This window comes from Chiloscyllium punctatum, chromosome 11 (genome assembly GCF_047496795.1).
Source record: "Chiloscyllium punctatum isolate Juve2018m chromosome 11, sChiPun1.3, whole genome shotgun sequence".
In the NCBI taxonomy this organism is placed as follows: domain Eukaryota; kingdom Metazoa; phylum Chordata; class Chondrichthyes; order Orectolobiformes; family Hemiscylliidae; genus Chiloscyllium; species Chiloscyllium punctatum.
The window spans coordinates 54,901,043-54,919,838 of NC_092749.1; the positions used below are offsets into that span (position 1 = coordinate 54,901,043).

At 49.2% G+C, this 18,796-nt stretch overlaps 1 protein-coding gene and 1 long non-coding RNA gene across 4 annotated transcripts in view; one reads left to right on the forward strand and one right to left on the reverse strand.

Annotated features, from left to right (window-relative positions):
• LOC140483009 (uncharacterized) overlaps nucleotides 1–11,581 on the reverse strand; it is a 36,380-nt gene extending 24,799 nt beyond the window's left edge. Inside the window, exon 1 of one of the 3 annotated variants that reach the window (XM_072580842.1) lies at nucleotides 11,563–11,581. The gene's annotated coding sequence lies outside the window, so the exon portion shown is untranslated. Of the gene's footprint in view, nucleotides 1–11,112; nucleotides 11,270–11,562 lie in introns of those variants that run through there. The other 2 variants (XM_072580841.1, XM_072580840.1) reach the window with 2 other exon arrangements.
• LOC140483010 (uncharacterized) lies at nucleotides 11,312–17,910 on the forward strand. The gene is made up of 2 exons (XR_011961853.1): nucleotides 11,312–11,442; nucleotides 17,029–17,910. It is a non-coding gene; the product is annotated as an uncharacterized lncRNA (long non-coding RNA).
• The last annotated feature ends 886 nt before the right edge of the window (nucleotides 17,911–18,796 follow it).

Genomic DNA, 18,796 nt, shown 5'->3' on the forward strand with positions numbered 1-18,796 from the left:
AAAGGGGAATTCTGGACAGAGTTGAAGGGCGGGGATGGTACATTCTGGAGTGCAGGCAGGGTATGGACTGGACAAGGGGCTATGAAACGTAGGCAGTGTGGTATGAGGGTATATGGGGATTATCTGGAGTGTGGACATGGGGGTGGTGGAAGATGATGCAGCCTGGAGTGCAGAGGGCAGTGCAGAGATCAGCGAGTGGGGAGTGGATGAGTGGGGATGAGTGGGGGGATGGAGATGGTGAGTGACTGGGGGGGGATATGAAAATTGGGGAGTGGAGGGGGTATGAAGATTGGGGAGTGTAGCGGCCATGGAGATTGGGGAGCGTACAGGGTATAGAAATTGGGGGTGAGTTGGGGGATATGGAGATCGGGATGAGTGGAGTGGGTTTGGAGATCTGGGGTGAGTGAGGGGGTATGGAGATTGAGGGATGTAGGGGGAATGGAGATTGGGTATTACTTGAATGGGTATGGTGATTGGGGGTGAGTGGGAAGTGTATGAAGATTGGGGTTGGGAGTGTGGAGATTGGGGGAGGGGGAGTATTATGATTTGGAGGTATGGAGATTGGGGAATGGAGGGGGTATGGATATTGGAAGGATGTATGGAGCTTTGACATTGGAGGTGAGTGGGGACATGGAGGTTGGGGTAATTGGGTGGACATGGAGGTTGGGGGTATGCAGATTGGATGGGTGGGGGTATAGGGTATCGAGACTGGTGGAGTAGGGAGCATGGAGATTAGGGAGTGTGGGGGAATGAAGACTGGAGCATGTAGACAGCATGGAGATTGAGGGGTGTAGTGGGAACAAAGATTGGGGGATCTAGGCAGTATGGAGATTGTGGAGTGTAGGAGGTAAGGAGGTTGGGGGTGAGTGGGGGCAGTATGAAGATTTGGGTGAGTGGAGGGGCATGGAGACTGGTGGTGAGTGGGGGGGGCATGGAGGTTGGGGGAGTCGGGAGGTAAGGAGATTGGGGCGGGCATGGCAATTGGTTGAGAGTGATGGGATATGGAGATTTGGGTTGAGTTGGGTAGTATGGAGATTGGGGATGGGGGTGTACGGAGATTGGGAATGAGCAGGGGATGAGTGTAAGGGGTATGTGGATTGATGGTGAGTGTAGGGATTGGCGGTGAGTGTAGGGGGCATGGGGATTGACGGTGAGTGTAGGGGGTGTGGGGATTGGCGGTGAGTGTAGGGGTGTGGGGATTGACGGTGAGTGATGGGATATGGAGATTGGGGGGAACACAGCTTGGGGACGAAGGAGGGGCATGGAGCTTGGGGATGAAGGGGGGTATGGAGATTGTGGATGAGCGGAGAGTATGGATATTGGGGAGGGGGGGGGGGCATGGAAATTGGGGATGAGCCGGGAGGCATGGAAATTGGGGAGTGTAGGCTGTATGGAGTTTAGAGAGCGTAGAGGTTATGGAGATTGGGGGTATGGAGATAAAGGGTTAGTGTAGGGGGTACGGAGATTGGTGGTGAATGTAGAGGGTATGGAGATTGGGGTGAGTGTAGAGGGTATGGAGATTGGGGGTTAGTGTCGGGGGTATGGAGGTTGAGGGTGAATATACAGGATATGGAGACTGGGGTGAGTTTAGGGGGTATGGAGATTGGTGGAGACTGTTAGGGATATGGAGATTGAGGTGAGTGTAAGGGGTATGGAGATTGGGGATGAGTGTAAGGGGTATGGAGATTGGGGATGAGTGTTAGGGTGTGTGGAAATTGGGGAGGGAGTGTAGGATGTATGGAGTTTGGGGTGCATGTAGGAGGTATGGAGGTTGGGGTGAGTGGGAGGTATGGAGATTGTGGTGAGTGTGGGTGCATGGAGATTGGGGATGAGTGTAGAGGTGTATGGAAAATGGTGTGAGTGTCATGGGTATGGAGATTGAGGGTGAGAGTAGGGGATACGGAGATTGGGGTGAGAGTAGGAGAAACGGAGATGGGGGGTGAGAGTAGTGGGTACGGAGATTGGGGGTGAGTGTAGGGGGTGTCTGGAGATTTTGGGTTGGGGTATAGGAGGTGAGTAGGGGTGTCTGGGGATTTTGGGTGTGGGGGTGTATAGGGATTTTGGGTTGGGGGCATAAGGTGTGAGTGGGGGTGTATGGGGATTTTGGGTTGGGGGTATAGGGGGTGACTGTGGGTGTATTGGGATTGGATTGGGGGTAAATGGGATGAGTGGGGGCGTATGGAGATTTGGGTTGGGGGTATGGGGTGCATGGGTTTTTTGTGTTGGGAGTATCGGGATGAGTGGGGTGTATGGGGATTTCGGGTTGGAGCGTATCGGGGTGCATGAGCTTTTTGGGCTGGAGGTTATAGGAGTGTGTGGGGGTGTATGGCGATTTAGGGTTGGGGTGTAGAAGGGGTGAGTAGGGGTATGTTGAGATTTTGGGTTGGGGTATAGAGGGGGTGAAGTGGGGGTGTATGGGGACTTTGGGTTGGGGGTATAGGGGTGAGTGGGGGTGTATGGAGATTTTGTGTTGGGGTATGTGTGGTGATGAGGGGTATAGGGGGTGATGGGATTTTGGGGATGATGGGAGTATAGGGGTGATGGGGGTATAGGGAGTGAGGGTGTATGGGGTATATGGGTGAAGGGGTTATGGGGGTATAGGGGTGATGGGGGTATAGGGGTTGTAGGGGAGGTGTAGTGGGTAATGGGGATATAGGGGCCATTGGGAGTATAGGGGGTGATGGGGGGGGTGTAGTGGGTGATGGGGATATGGGAGGGATGGGGGTAAAGGGGGGTTGGGGGGTGAAGTGGGTGATGGGGGTATAGAGGGTGATGGGGGTTATAGAGGGTGATGGGAGGGTATAGGGGGTGATGGGGGTGCAGTGGGTGAAGGGGATAAAGGGAGTGTAGGGGGTGATGGGGGAGGGGAGGTGTAGGGGGTATAGGGTGATGGGGGTATAGGCGTTATGGGGGTGTAGGGTATAGGGGGTGTAGGGGAGGTGTAGTGGGTGATGGGGATATAGGGGATCATGGGAGTATAGGGGGTGATGGGGGTGCAGTGGGTGAAGGGGATACAGGGAGTGTAGGGGGTGTTGGGGGTATGGGGGGTATAGGGGAGGGAAGGTGTAGGGGTGATGGGGTTGTAGGGGGTAGAGGGTGATGGGGGTATAGGAGTGATGGGGGTGCAGGGGAGGTGTAGTGGGTGATGGGGATATAGGGGGTCATGAGGAGTGCAGTGGGTGATGGGGGTATAGTGGGTGATGGGGGGTATGGATGTGATGGGGTGTATGGGGGGTGATGGGCTGTATGGGGGGTGATGGGCTGTATGGGGGGTGATGGGCTGTATGGGGGTAGGGGGGTGATGGGGGTAGGGGGGTGATGGGGGGTAGGGGGGTGATGGGGGGTAGGGGGGTGATGGGGGGTAGGGGGGTGATGGGGGGTAGGGGGGTGATGGGGGTGGGGGGTGATGGGGGGTAGGGGGTGATGGAGGTATAGGGGGTGATGGAGGTATAGGGGGTGATGGAGGTATAGGGGGTGATGGAGGTATAGGGGGTGATGGGAGGGTATAGGGAGTGTAGGGGGTGATGGGGTATGGGGGTGCAGTGTGGGATATAGATGTAATGTGGGGTATGGGAGAATGGGGGTATAGGGAGGATGGGAGGTGCAGTGGGTAATGGGAGGTATAGGGGGTGATGGGGTATAGGTGGCGATGGGGCTATAGAGGGTGTTGGGGCTATAGAGGGTGTTGGGGATATAGTGAGTAATGGGGGTATAGGGGGTAATGGGGGTATAGGAGGCGATAGGGGGTATAGGGCAATGGGGGTATAGGGGGTGATGGAGGGTATAGGGAGTGATGGAGGGTATAGGGATTGATGGAAGGTATAGGGATTGATGGAAGGTATAATGAGTGTAGGGGGTCATAGGGTATGGGGGTGATGGAGGTTATAGGGGGTATAGGGGGTGATGGAGGTTATAGGGGGTGATGGGGGTATAGGGATGTGATGGAGGATATGGGGCTGATGGAGGTATAGGGAGTGTAGGGGGTGATGGGGGTTATCGGGGGTGATGGAGGGTATGGGGGTACAGGGGGTGATGGAGGTTATAGGGGGTATAGGAGTAATGAGGGGGTATAGTTGGTGATGGGGGGTATATGTGGTGATGGAGCTTATGGGGTGATGGAGGTATAGGGAGTGTAGTGGGTGATGGGGGGGTGATGGAGGGTATAGAGGTTGATGGGGGGGTATAGGGGGTGATGGGGGGTATAGGTGGTGATGGGCGAGTATATGTGGTGATGGGGGTATAGGAAGTGTAGGTGGCGATGGAGGGTATAGGGGGTGATGGAGGGTATAGGGGGTGTAGGGGGTAATGGGAGGGGTATAGAGGATGTTGGGAGGGTATAGGGGGTGTTGGGTGGCGTGTAGTAGGTGATGGGGATATAGGGAGTGTGGGGTATAGGTGCTGATGCGGGGTGCAGTGGGATATATGGATATAGGGAATGTGGAGGATGATGGGGAGTATAGGGAGCAATAGAGGGTATAGGGGTGGGGGGGTATAGGGGGCGAGGGGGGTATAGGGGGTGAGGGGGGTATAGGGAGTGATGGAGGTTATAGGGAGTGATGGAGGTATAGGGAGTGTAGGGGGTGATGGGGGTATGGGGGGGTGATGGAGGGTATAGGGGGTGATGGAGGGTGTAGGGGGTGATGGAGGTATACAGGGTGATGGGGCTATGAGGGGTGATGGGAGAGATATAGGGAATATTGGGAGGGGTATAGAAAGTGTTGGGAGGATATGGGGGTGTTGCGAGGGGTGCAGTGGGATATGGGGATATAGGGAGTGTGCGGGGTGATGGGGGTATAGGGGGTGATGGAGGTATAGGGACTGTAGGGGGTGATGGAGGTTATAGGGGGTGATGGAGTGTATGGGGCTTATAGAGGGCGATGGAGGTATAGGTGGTGATGGGGGTATATGTGGTGATGGGGGGTATATGTAGTGATGGGGGTATAGGGGGTGATGGGGGTATAGGGAGTGTAGGTGGCGATGGAGGGTATAGGGGGTGATGGAGGGTATTGGGGTGATGGAGGGCATATGGGGTGATGGGGGTATATGGGGTGATGGGGGTATATGGGGTGATGGGGGTATATGGGGTGATTGGGGGGGGTAGAGTGGGTGTTGGGAGGGTATGGGGGTGTTGGGTGGCGTGCAGTGGGTGATGGGGATATAGGGAGTGTAGGGGGTGAGAGGGTATGGGGCTGATGCGGGGTGCAGTGGGATATATGGATATAGGGAATGTGGGGGGTGATGGGGAATATAGGGGGTGATGGAGGGTATAGAGGTGAGGGACGGTATAGGGAGTGATGGAGGTATAGGGAGTGTAGGGGGTGATGGGGGTATAGGGGATGATGGAGACTATGGGGGGTATAGGGGGTGAGGGAGGTTATAGGGGTGATGGAGTGTATGGGGGTAGAGGGCGCAATGGAGGTTTAAGGGGTGATGGAGTGTATGGAGGGTATAGGGGTGATGGAGGTATAGGAGGTGATGGGAGTGTAGGGGGTGATGGGGGTATAAGAGGTGTTGGGGGTATAGGTGGTGATGGGGGGTTTATGTGGTGATATGGGGTATATGTGGTGATGGGGGGTATAGGGAGTGTAGGTGGCGATGGAGAGTATAGGGGTGATGAAGGGTATATGGTGTGATGGGGGTATATTGGGTGATGGGAGGGGTATAGAGGGTGTTGGGAGGGTATAGGGGGTATTGGGTGGCGTGCAGTGGGTGATGGGGATATAGGGAGTGTAGGGGTATAGGTGCTGATGCGGGTGCAGTGGGATATATGGATATAGGGAATGTGGGGGGTGATGGGGAGTATAGGGGGCAATGGAGGGTATAGGGGCGAGGGGGGTATTGGGGGTGATGGAGGGTATAGGGAGTGATGGAGGGTACAGGGGGTGATGGAGGGTACAGGGGGTGATGGAGGTATAGGGAGTGCAAGGGGTGATGGGGGTATGGGGGGGTGATGGAGGGTATGGGGGTGATGGGAGTATAGGGGTGTGATGGAGAGTATGGGGCTAATGGAGGTATAGGGAGTGTAGGGGGTGATGGGGGTATAGGGGGGTGATGGGGGTATAGGGGGTGATGGGGGGGTATAGGGGGTGTAGGGATTGATGGGGGTATATGTGGCGGTGGAGGCATATGGGGTGATGGTATGGGTATAGAGGATGTTGGGAGGTTGTTGGGAGGCGTGCAGTGGGTGATGGGGATATAGGGAGTGTAGGGGGTGATGGGGTATAGGGGCTGATGGGGGGGTGCAGTGGGATATATGGATATAGGGAATGTGGGGGGTGATGGGGAGTATAGGGGGTGATGGAGTTTATGGGGGTGATGGAGGTATAGGGAGTGTAGTGGGTGATGGGGGTATGGGGGGGTGATGGACGGTATAGGGGTTAATGGGGTGGTATAGGGGGTGATGGGGGGTACAGGGGGTAATGGGGGTATAGGGGGTGATGGAGGGTATAGGGGGCAATGGAGGGTATAGGGGGTGATGGGGGGATATGGGGTGATGGGAGGGATATGGGTGTATTGGGAGGGGTATAGAGGGCGTTCGGAGGGTATGTGGGTGTTGGGAGGGGTGCAGTGTAGGTGATGGGGATATAGGGAGTGTGGGGGGCGATGGGAGTATGGGGGTGATGGAGGGTATAGGGGTGAGGGTGGTATAGGGGGTGATGGAGGTTATGGGGGTGATAGAGGTATAGGGAGTGTAGGGTTGATGGGGGGTGCAGTGGGATATATGGAATGTGGGGGGTGATGGGGAGTATAGGGGGCGATGGAGGGTATAGGAGTGAGGGGGGTATAGGGGGTGATGGGGCTATAGGAAGTGATGGAGGTATAGGGATTGATGGAGGTATAGGGAGTGTCGGGGGTGAGGGGGGTATGGGGGGGTGATGGAGGGTATGGGGTGATGGAGGGTATAGGGGGTGACGGGGTATAGGGGAAGATGGGGGTTATGGGGATATAGGGGGTGATGGAGGGTATGGGAGGTATGGGGGTGATGGAGGTTATGGGGGGGTGATGGGGGTATAGGGGTGTGATTGAGGGTATAGGGCTGATGGAGGTATAGGGAGTGTAGGGGGTGATGGAGGTTATCGGGGGTGATGGAGGTTATAGGGGGTGATGGAGTGTATAGGGAGTATAGGGGGCAATGGACGTTATAGGTGGTGAAGGGGATATGGGGGTGATGAGGGTATAGGGAGTGTAGGTGGCGATGGGGGGTATGGGGGTGATAGAGGGGATAGGGGGTGATGGGGGTATATGGGGTGATGGTAGGGGTATAGAGGGCGTTGGGAGGTGTGCAGTGGGTGATGGGGATATAAGGAGTGTAGGGGTGATGGGGTATAGGGGCTGATGCAGGGTGCAGTGGGATATATGGATATATGGAATGTGGGGGGTGATGGGGAGTATAGGGGGTGATGGAGTTTATAAGGGTGATGGAGGTGTTGGGAGTGTAGGGGGTGATGGGGGTATAGGGGATGATGGAGGTTATCGGGGATGATGGAGGGTATGGGGGGTATAGGGGGTGATGGAGGTTATAGGGGGTGATGGAGGATATGGGGGTATAGGGGATGATGGAGGTTATCGGGGATGATGGAGGGTATGGGGGGTATATGTGGTGATGGGGGTATAAGGGTTGATGGGGGTATAGGGAGTGTAGGTGGCGATGGGGGGGGTATGGGGGGTGATGGAGGGTATAGGAAATGTAGGGGTGATGGGGTATATGGGGTGATGGTATGGGTATAGAGGATGTTGGGAGGGTATAGGGGCTGTTGGGAGGCATGCAGTGGGTGATGGGGATATAGGGAGTGTAGGGGGTGATGGGGTATAGGGGTTGATGGGGGGTGCAGTGGGATATATGGATATAGGGAATGTGGGGGGTGATGGGGTGTATAGGGGTGATGGAGTTTATAGGGGGAAATGTAGGTATAGGGAGTGTAGTGGGTGATGGGGGTATGGGGGGTTGATGGAGGGTATAGGGGGTGATGGGAGGGTATAGGGGGTGTTGGGAGGCGTGCAGTGGGTGATGCAGATATAGGGAGTGTAGGGGGTGATGGGGAATGGGGCTGATGGGGGTTGCAGTGGGATATATGGATATAGGGAATGTGGGGGGTAATGGGGAGTATAGGTGGTGATGGAGGGTATAGCGAGTGATGGAGGGTATAGGGAGTGTAGGGGGTGATGGGGGTATGGGGGTTGATGGAGGGTATCGGGGTGATGTGGTATGGGGGTGATGGAGGGTATAGGGGTTGATTGGGTATAGGGGGTGGTGGAGGTTATGGGGGTGATGGAGGTTATAGGGGGTGATGGAGGGTATGGAGGATATGGGGGTGATGGAGGTTATGGGGGTCTAGGGGGTGATGAGGGGTCTAGGGGGTGATGGGGGTATAGGGGGTGATGGGGGTATAGGGGGTGATGGGGGTATAGGGGGTGATGGGGGTATAGGGGGTGATGGGGGGTATAGGGGGTGATGGGGGGTATAGGGGGTGATGGGGTATTGGGGGTGATGGGGGGTATAGGGAGTGTAGGGGGTGATGGGGGGGTGCAGTGGGATATATGGATATAGGGAATGTGGGGGGTAATGGGGAGTATAGGTGGTGATGGAGGGTATGGGGTGAGGGGGGTGTAGGGGGTGAGTGGGGTATAGGGGGTGGTAGAGGTTACAGGGGGTGATGGAGGTTATAGGGGGTGATGGAGGGTATGGAGGATATGGGGGTCTAGGGGGTGATGAGGGGTCTAGAGTGTGAAGGGGGTATAGTGAGTGATGGGGTTATAGGGGGTGATGGGGGGTATAGGGGTGATGGGGGGTATAGGGAGTGTAGGGGGTATATGGGGTGATGGCAGGGATATAGGGTGTGTTGGGGGGGTATGGGGATATTGGGAGGGGTGCAGTGGCTGATGGGGATATAGGGAGTGTAGTGGGCGATGAGTTATAGGGGGCGATGGGATATGGGGGGTGCAGTGGGATATGGGGATATAGGGATGTGGGGGGTGATGGGGTGTAGGGGGTGATGGGGGTATATGGGGTGATGGGGGGGTATTTGTGGTGATGGGGGTATAGGGCGTGATTGGGGTATAGGGAGTGTAGGTGGCGATGGGAGGTATAGGGTGTGATGGGGGTAAAACGGGTGATGGGAGGGGTATAGAGGGTGTTGGGAAGGTATGCGGGTGTTGGGAGGCGTGCACTGGGATATGGGGATATAGGGAATGTGGGGGGTGAGGGGGGTATAGGGTGTGAGGGGGTATAGGGGGAGATGGAGGGTATAGGGAGTGGTGGAGGGTATAGGGGTATAGGGTTGATGGAGGTTATAGGGTGATGGAGGATAGGGGTGATGGAGGGTATAGGGGTGATGGAGGGTATGGGAGTGATGGAGGGTATGGGGGTATAGGGTTGATGGAGGTTATAGGGGGTTATGGAGGGTATGGGAGGTATAGGGGGGTGATGGAGGTTATGGGGATGATGAAGGGTATGGGGGATATTGGGTGTGATGGAGGTTATCGGGGGTATAGGGGGTAATGGGGAGTCTAGCGGGTGATGGGGGTATAGGGGTTGATGGGGGGGTGTAGGGGGTGATGGGGGTATAGGAGGTGATGGGGATAGGGCGTGATGGGGGTATAGGGATATATGGGGTGATGGGGATATATGGGGTGATTGGGACATAGGGGGTGTTGGGAGGGGTATGGGGGTGTTGGGAGGGGTGCTGTGGCTGATGGGGATATAGGGAGCGTAGGGGGTGATGGGGTAAAGGGGCTGATGGGGGGTGCAGTGGGATATGGGGATGTAGGGAGTGGGGAGGTGATGGGATATAGGGTGTGATGGGGTATAGGGGGTAATGGAGGATATAGGGGGTGATGGAGGATATAGGGAGTGATGGAGGGTATGGGGGTGAGGAGAGTATAGGGGCTGATGGAGGGTATAGGGGGTGATGGAGGATATAGGGGTGATGGAGGATATAGGGGCGATGGAGGGTATAGGGAGAGTAGGGGTGATGGGGTGTAAGTGGCAATGGGAGGTATAGGGTGTGATGGGGTAAAAGGGGTGATGGGAGGGGTATAGAGGGTATTGGGAAGGTATGCGGGTGTTGGGAGGCGTGCACTGGGATATGGGGATATAAGGAATGTGGGGGGTGAGGGGGGTATAGGGTGTGAGGGGGGTATAGGGGGTGATGGAGGGTATAGGGAGTGATGGAGAATATGGGGGTGATGGAGGTACAGGGTGTGTAGGGGGTGATGGGGGTATAGGGATAATGGAGCATGGGGGTGATGGAGGATATAGGGGTGATGGAGGGTATGGGAGTGATGGAGGGTATGGGGGTATAGGGTTGATGGAGGTTATAGGGGGTGATGGAGGGTATAGGGGTTATGGAGGGTATGGGAGGTATAGGGGGGTGATGGAGGTTATGGGGATGATGAAGGGTATGGGGGATATTGGGTGTGATGGAGGTTATCGGGGGTATAGGGGGTATATATGTGGTGATGGGGGTATAGGGGGTAATGGGGAGTCTAGCGGGTGATGGGGGTGTAGGGGATATAGGGGGTGTTGGGAGGGGTGCAGTGGCTGAGGGGATATAGGGAGCGTAGGGGCTGATGTAGGGAGTGGGGAGGTGATGGGATATAGGGTGTGATGGGGGTAATGGAGGATATAGGGGCTGATGGAGGGTATAGGGGGTGATGGAGGGTGTGATGGGGGTAATGGAGGGTATAGGGGCTGATGGAGGGTATAGGGGGTGATGGAGGGTGTGATGGGGGTAATGGAGGGTATAGGGGCTGATGGAGGGTATAGGGGGTGATGGAGGGTGTGATGGGGGTAATGGAGGGTATAGGGGGTGATGGAGGGTATAGGGGGTGCTGTGTGGGGCGGCGGGGCCCGTAGTTGGAAGATGCTGTCTGCGGTGAGGGCGGTACATGCCGACAGGGAAATGTCAGCTGTCCGGGGTGTCGGGTGCAGGCCGGCGCTAGGAGCCTGCAGTATACGCCCAGGCCCAGGCCCGAGAGCTGGGCCCTCCCCTTCGGCTGGGTTCCGCCGCCAGGAGCGAGCAGGCCTGGGCCCACGGGAGCAGGGTGAGGCGGGGGGTGGGGATGGTCAGCCAGCTCCTCCCTCCCCCGGGGGAGGGGGGCAATGTTTCCTACCGGGGGCCGCGGCTCCTGTTGCCCGGGCGGGAGAAGAGCGCCTCCGGCTCTAGCTCCTGGAGAATGATGCTCGGTGTCCTCCTCCACGCTCCGTCTCAGGAAATGAGCGGAATGTGTCCCTGAGCCGCTCACACAGCGAGCTGCTGGCACCACCTTCGGGAAGGTTTAATGTTCTGTGTTTATGGGGTTTTCGGGGATTAGGAACAGAAACACAGATAGTCAGCGCTCTTCACAAACACGGTACATGACACTAATGTTGTAAACATAGGAACCACAGCAAATTCCCACCAAGAACAATGGGATGCCATCATCTGTTTTCTTTCTGTTGGGGTAAATATTGACTTCTCTGTTGTTCTTTTAAATAATGACATGGGATTTTTTTTCTCTCTACATCCAGCTGATAGCGACATCTGTTGCGGTTTAACCCCCTTATCCAGGTTCCTTCAGTACCTGTGTCAGCTTTGAAGGAGGTCTTGAACTCACAAGCTTGCACTGTAGATGAAAGATGCAACCACAGCTGCTCACAAATGTACTGAACGAAAATGTATTTTACACTGAACGTAATACTGCCAGTTTAAAAGAGTTGATATAAGATTGTTCAAATATCAACCGTTTGTTATGAAAATAAATAAATGAAGGGGGTGGAAAAGCATGAGAAGATACCTATGATGTTTCTCTTTGACAGAGAACCTTTGGGTGGTATTGATTTGATGACGGGTTACTGTCATCTTTTGGGTGGCTATATGATTGTACCAACGAATACATGCAAGTAACTTGGGGTGGCTTGAGCTTGATGCTCCGGTATGAAAATGTAAAAACAATGCTCTTAGGTATCTCTCTATGTACATTTAGGAGGGTGGAATATTTATTATTCATTCATGGGCTCCTTGCAGCAAACTGTTTTGCCATAAAATGTAAATATAGCTTGTAAATAGAATCTAAATTTGTAAATATAATAAAGTATCTCAGAGTGCCACTCTACTGAAAGAAATTGAACTGTATTGCACACACATAAGAATTCAATGCTGACATCACTTTTACAAATGAGTATTGTCTTGAAAAGAGGCTTCTGTCATACTACTAAATATGCTAATATTCAGCTGCATGCACATAAATTATCCTGTTCAACATAGTGATATAAACAAAAACACAAATTGCTGAAGAAACAAGCAGGTCTGGCAACATCTTTGGAGAGAAAGTAGAATTAACGTTTTGAGTCCAGTGAACCTTCTTCAAAACAAGTAATGGTGCAAAGAATAGTTGGTTATGTTTCTGAGCAGTTTGTTTGAGAGCAGAAGCTACTCACTTCAAGTTCAAATATGTTTTGAAGTATTTTTGAGAAAATTAGTTGGTGGATTATTTTAATACGCCAGGCAGCTATTTCAAAAGTTCATCAGTCTCCATGGGCCTACCAACTTTTTGCAGCATTTTCTGTTTATATGTAAATAATTTTTTTGTTCAGAAACTATTTTTCAGGATTATATGTTATCTTGCCCATTAGGTCTCTTTTAAATCTTACCTCTCTCACCCTAAACCTAGGCCCTCTAGTTCTCGACTCCCCCACCCCAGGGAAAAGACCTTGTCTATCTACCCTATCCATGCCCTTCAAGATTTTATAAACCTCTATAAGGTCACTCCTTAGCCTCCGATGCTTTAGGGAAAACAACTCTTGCCTATTCAGTCTCTCCATATAGCTCAAACCCTCCAACCCTGACAACATCCTTGTAAATTTTTTCTGAACCCTTTCAAGATTCACAATATTCTTCCTATAGGATGGAGACCAGAATTGCACATAATATTCCAAAAGTGGCCAAACTAATGCCCTGCACAGCCGCGACATGACCTCCCAACTCCTATACTCAATGCTCTGACCAATAAAGGCAAGCATACCAAACGCCTTCTTCACCATCCTGTCTACCTGTGACTCCACTCCAAGGTTTCTTTGTTTAGAAACACTCCTCAGGAGCTTTCATTAAGTGTATAAGTCCTGCTCTGATTTGTCTTTCCAAAATGCAGCACCTCACATTTATCTAATTAAACTCCATCTGCCACACCTTGGTCCATTGGTTCATCTGATCAAGATCCCTTTGTAATCTGAGTTTACCTTCTTCACTGTCCACTAAATCTCCAATTTTGATGTCATCTGCAAACTTACTAACTATACCTCCTATTTTCACATCCAAATCATTTATATAAATGTCTAAGAGCAGTGGATTCAGCAGAGATCCTTGTGGCACACTTCTGGTCACAGGCCTCCAGTCTGAAAAATCAACCCTCTACCACCACCCTCTGTCCTCTATTTTCAAGACATTCTGTAGCCAAGTGGATGCTTCTCCCTGTATTTCATGTGATCTAACCTTGCTAGTCTGTACTCAAAATAAATTAGCTATAATTTTAACTGTGAACTATTTATTATTTTGAATTGCTGGCAAAGGCTGAAAACTGCCATCAATTTATACAATGTTTCTGCTGTAATTTGCTTGGGATGGACAATAAATGTTGCCTTTGCCAGTTCAATGAGACTGTCATTATGTTGGGGTATAGAGTTAAAGTACTGATACAGCATTTGGGTTTAGTAGAAATACAAAAGGGATTAGGTACTCTGGGTAGTGAAACATCAGATGAGGTGATATTTGATTATGGTTTGACATGAAGAAGTTATGAAAAAGCTGAAGAGGGAATTTCAAAAGAAAGGATTTTTTAAAAAGCAGAAAAAGATAATGAAGGGGAGATGGAATTAAAAAGACAGGAAATGGAAATTAGAAAACGAGAATTACAATTGCAAAGGGAAAGGAAAGGAAGGCAGGAGACAGAAAGAAAGAGAGAAACATGAGTATCAGCTTTCAATGACATTTGTGTAAAAAGAAACATGAGATGCTGATGCAAAGTCTTATAAAGTAAATCCGAGTCATAATCTAAAGTTCGGTAAAATATTTAAATTTTTTAGGTCTGGACAAGGTTTGATAAAAAGGATGTGGAGGCATTCATTATGTCCTTTGGGAAAATAGCTGACAGATTATTTGGTCAAATAATCTGGGCACTGCACAAACAGAGTAAGTCAACAAGTAAAGCACTGTTCAAGGAGGTTTTTAGGGATTATTGCACTGTTTAAAAAAAACAATGGTTGCATATGAATAAGTGCAAAAGTGCATAGAGGCAAAAGTGTTGAAATTTAAGGAAATATCCTGGACATGACCTATACTGACTTTAGTGTCAAAAATTGTGGCTCTGGAAAAGCAGTCAGTCAGGCAGCATCCGAGGAGCAGGAGAGTCGATGTTTCGAGCAAAAGCTGTTCGTCGATGAACAGCTGATGCTCGAAATGTCAACTGTCCTGCTCCTTGGATGCTGCCTTACCGGCTGTACTTTTCCAGCACCACACTTTTTGACTCTGATCTCCAGCATTTGCTGTTCTCACTTTCTCCTATACTGATTTTAGAAGAGTTACATAAAGTAATTTTGACAGGTGGATACAAACATTAAGAGCTGAAACCATGTATGAAATTCTTTTTAAATTTAACTTATTTTTCAAATTAATCTGTTCATAGATAATATTACACACCTCTGGAGTAGGTGAAACCTAAACCCGGGATTCCTGGTCCAGAGGTAGGGACACTACTACTGCCTCACAAGAGGGTCTGTGCAGATCTCAAACAGAATATTCCCTTAGCTGAATTTAAAAACTCACTATTTTCCATAATAAAGCACACGTTGAGGACTAAAAGGTTCAAATTAGAGTCTTACAGCACGGAAACAGACACTTTTGTCCAACTCGTCCATGCCGACTAAGTTTCCCAAAATAAACTAATCCCACTTGCCTGCGTTTGGCCCATATTCTTCCAAATGTTTCCTATTTGTGTACTTATCCAAATGTCTTTTAAATGTTGTACCCACACCCACCACTTCCTCAGGAAGTTCATTCTACACACGAACCACCCTCTGTGGAAAATAATTGCCCTTCTTGTCTTTTTAAAATCTCTCTCCTCTCACCTTAAAAATGTGCCCCCTACTTTTGAAATCCCCCATCCTAGGGAAAAGACAACTACCATTAACTCTATCTATACTCCACATTATTCCAATTGCTAGACAAGCAGCATTAATGGCTGATGACTATGAGCTAACCTATATGATTAAACCTTTTGTCTGTCACCTCATAAATTTGAAAGGGATAGAAAGTGGTCTGGAGGAGCCCTCTTGTGGTGCAGGGTAGTGTCCCTACTCCTGGACCCAGAGGCCCATGTTCAAATCCACTTGCTCCAGATGTGTGTAATAATATTGTGTAGGTTGATTAGAAAAATAGGTTATTTCTTTTTAATTTAGGCAGTAGTCAGGTGAAAGGAAGCAAGTAGCCATAGTAAAGAATGGAAAGCGAGGAATGCCTCAAGATCTCCACAAAGATCAGTAAGTGAAGAACTGAGGATGAAGGTGAAGACTGAAGGCCAAAGTGTTTCTATTAAAACAAAGTGGGACAGGTAATTTGCAATGATGGAAGTTGTGAGAGTAACCCATGGAACTTATTGGAGTCTGAAAAAGGAGCTTGCAAGGAAAAAGCCACATATCAAATTGTAGTTGTAACTATAAGTAAGTGATTGAAGGTAAATATTCAATCACTGAAATGGCCAATTGTTTCCCTTTGGTACTGGTATCCAGAGTAAGAGACTTATACCAGGCTTCTTCAACAAATTCAAAATACTCTATTATTTCACAAAACCTAATCTTAAAGAAGTGACAAAACTGATTAAGACCTAAGATCCAATCTAAAATTTGAACTATATTCCCTTTTAATCTCAACATAAACACTCAGAGGGGCATAGAGCTGTACAGTTGTACAGCACGGAAACAGAATCTTTGGTGCAACTCATCCATGTTGACCAGATATCCTCAATTAATCTCGTCCCATTTTCTAGCATTTGGCCCATATCCCACTAAATCCTTCCGATTCGTATACCCATCCAGATGCCTTTTAAATATTATAATTGTACCAGCCTCCACCCCTTCTTCTGGCAGCTCATTCCATACATGCACTACCCTCTGCCCATGATGTCCTTTTTAAATATTTCCCCTCTCACCTTAAAAGTATGCCCTCTACTTTTGCACTCCGCTATCCCTATCTATGGCCTTCATGATTTTATAAACTTCTAGAAGGTCACCCCTCAGCCTACGACACTCCAGGGAAAATAGCCCCTGACTGTACAGCCTCTCCCTATAGCTAAACCCTCCAACCCTGGCAACATCCTTGTAAATCTTTTCTGAACCCTTTCATGATTTACAACATCTTTCCTATAGGAGGGAGACCAGAATTGAATGCAGTATTCCAAAAATGGACTAACCAATGTCCTGTACAGTCACCACATGACCTCCCAACACCTATACTCAATGCACTGACCAATAAAGGAAAGCATACCAAACATCTCCATCACTATCCTGCCTATTTGTGACTCTACTTTCAAGGAACAATAAAGTTGCACTCCAAGGTCTCCTTGTTCAGCTTCCCAGGACCTTATCATTAAGTGTATAAGTCCTGTCCTGATATGCCTTTCCAAAATGCAGCACTTCATATTTATCTAAATTAAACTCCATCTGCCATTCCTGGCCCATCAGTCCATCAGATCAAGGCCCTGTTGTACTCTGAGGAAACCTTCTTCACTGTCCACCACATTACCAATCTTGGTGTTATCTGCAAACGTACTAACCATACCCTCTACGTTCACATCCTGCTGACGACTTTTTTTAAAAAAGCAAAAGAGGGGGAAAAATCTATAGACCAATGGTCTGCAAATAAAGAAAATATTGATGAATTCTCATAACCCATTGGGCTTGTTGAATTTTATTGAATTGTTGAATTTAACTGCTGATGGACGTATCTTTTTTCCTCTGTCTCTCATTTTTACTAACATATTAAAGTTTGTTTTGATGAGAAAATGTACCTTGGAGCAAATGAGACCCGGAGCAAAGCGGGATGGAGACCTGGAGTGGTGTGGAGTGTCTGAGAGCCACATCAGAGCGGGCTGGAGGTGTGGAGTGGCTGAGAGCAGAAGCAGAGTGGGCTGGTTGCACAGAGTGGAGTGGATAAAGTTTTTGGACTGGCATCTGATGTGGGCGTTCAGTGGCTTATGAGACCGGTCAGACCACATGTGGAAGCCCCTGCACAGACCTAATGCAATGTAATGTTTATCTTAAATCTGTTTATCTGACTGCAATGTTTCTCCTTTTAACTGTGTCTTAATTCTAAGTTATACTATGAATCACTGTAAGGTTATGCTACTTTCTTTCATCTATATCCCTCCTTTTGTATCTAAAATTTATACCTAGATACTTTGTACCTAAGATGGTGCAATGAGAGGCAATATTGTAAACCTTTCACTGTACTCCTGTACTTGACTACACATGACAATTGTAATTCATATACCAAAGAAAGATATTTTAAACAAAGCTTCAGTTCAATTGGAAGTCAAGGTGAATCCAAGTCTTTGTATGGATGTCACAGTTTAGCTTTTCAGGCCAAAATCGAGGTGTTGATTTTATCAGGTTGCTAAACTTCAACCAGGAAAAAAAGAGGTCTAGCAGCCTTACTGCAAATTACAATTGTTTTTTTTTTCTGTTTCATTTAAACTTAAAACAGAAATCAAATACAGTCAGAGCTGCAAGGTGACCAACATCAGAGGCCGCATTGTTGCTTCCAAAGACAGGATCCAGTAATTAAGGGAACTCAATCCTTTTTATTCCAGAAAGTGTCCAAATGTTCAATATCTTCAGTTTTCCACATTGTCCTTAAAAATATAACATATTTCCAAATGTGAGTGACAATTTATCATGAGGTTTGAAATTTTCATGAAATTTTGTTTTAGTATGGGGGGGGGGGGGGGGAAGTTGGGAATTTATATGTGTCTTCACTAAGAATTAGAAATAAATATTTATTATAGTCTCTATTAGTAAGTTGCAAGGAAGTCCCTGAGAAATTTGAGTCAAGCTGAGCCATGTGAGTGCACAGCAGACAGAGAGAGAGTGGAGAATTACCGTAACAGTGTGTTATGAAATGAAGGCAACCAAACTAAATCAGCCTCTGTATTTGCATCACAATAAAACTAACCATCAAAGACCCCGTGGTTCCTAACCAGACTTTTGAATAACTAATTCCAGATTTTACAGATAATTAATTCCAGTCACAAACAAAATCTCAAACATAAGACAGCTGTTTACTAAATACACAAGGAAAAAATAAACAAGGTAAGCCAATTAATGTCTATGGTTTAAACCTGAAACATTTGTTTTCAGTCCCAATTCACACAAAAGATAGAGACAAACACAGTTAAGGGATAAATAAAAGAAAATAATAAAACTGGTCAGATTACTTAAATGGCTTTCACAATGCATTGTTTCACAGGCATAAATGTGAACTCTGGTTGCTTTTCTGGAACAGCCAATGAGGGTTATCTACTCTGTTTACTTAGGTATAGGTTGTAACATTTCTAATTCAGCCTTCTATTCTTTGGGCTTGTGGAAGCTGATTTAGCACATTAGGCAGGAAGCTTTCAAATCTTCATGCTATCTTGTCAGCAGCCAATCTTGTCTTTCAGAAAACATAGCTTTAAAAAAAAATAAATTCTAGTTCTGTCCTGGGAAACAGACTATTCTTTCCCAAGGCCTAAATCACCATTCAATAATGCCAACTGGGCATCGGGTCTA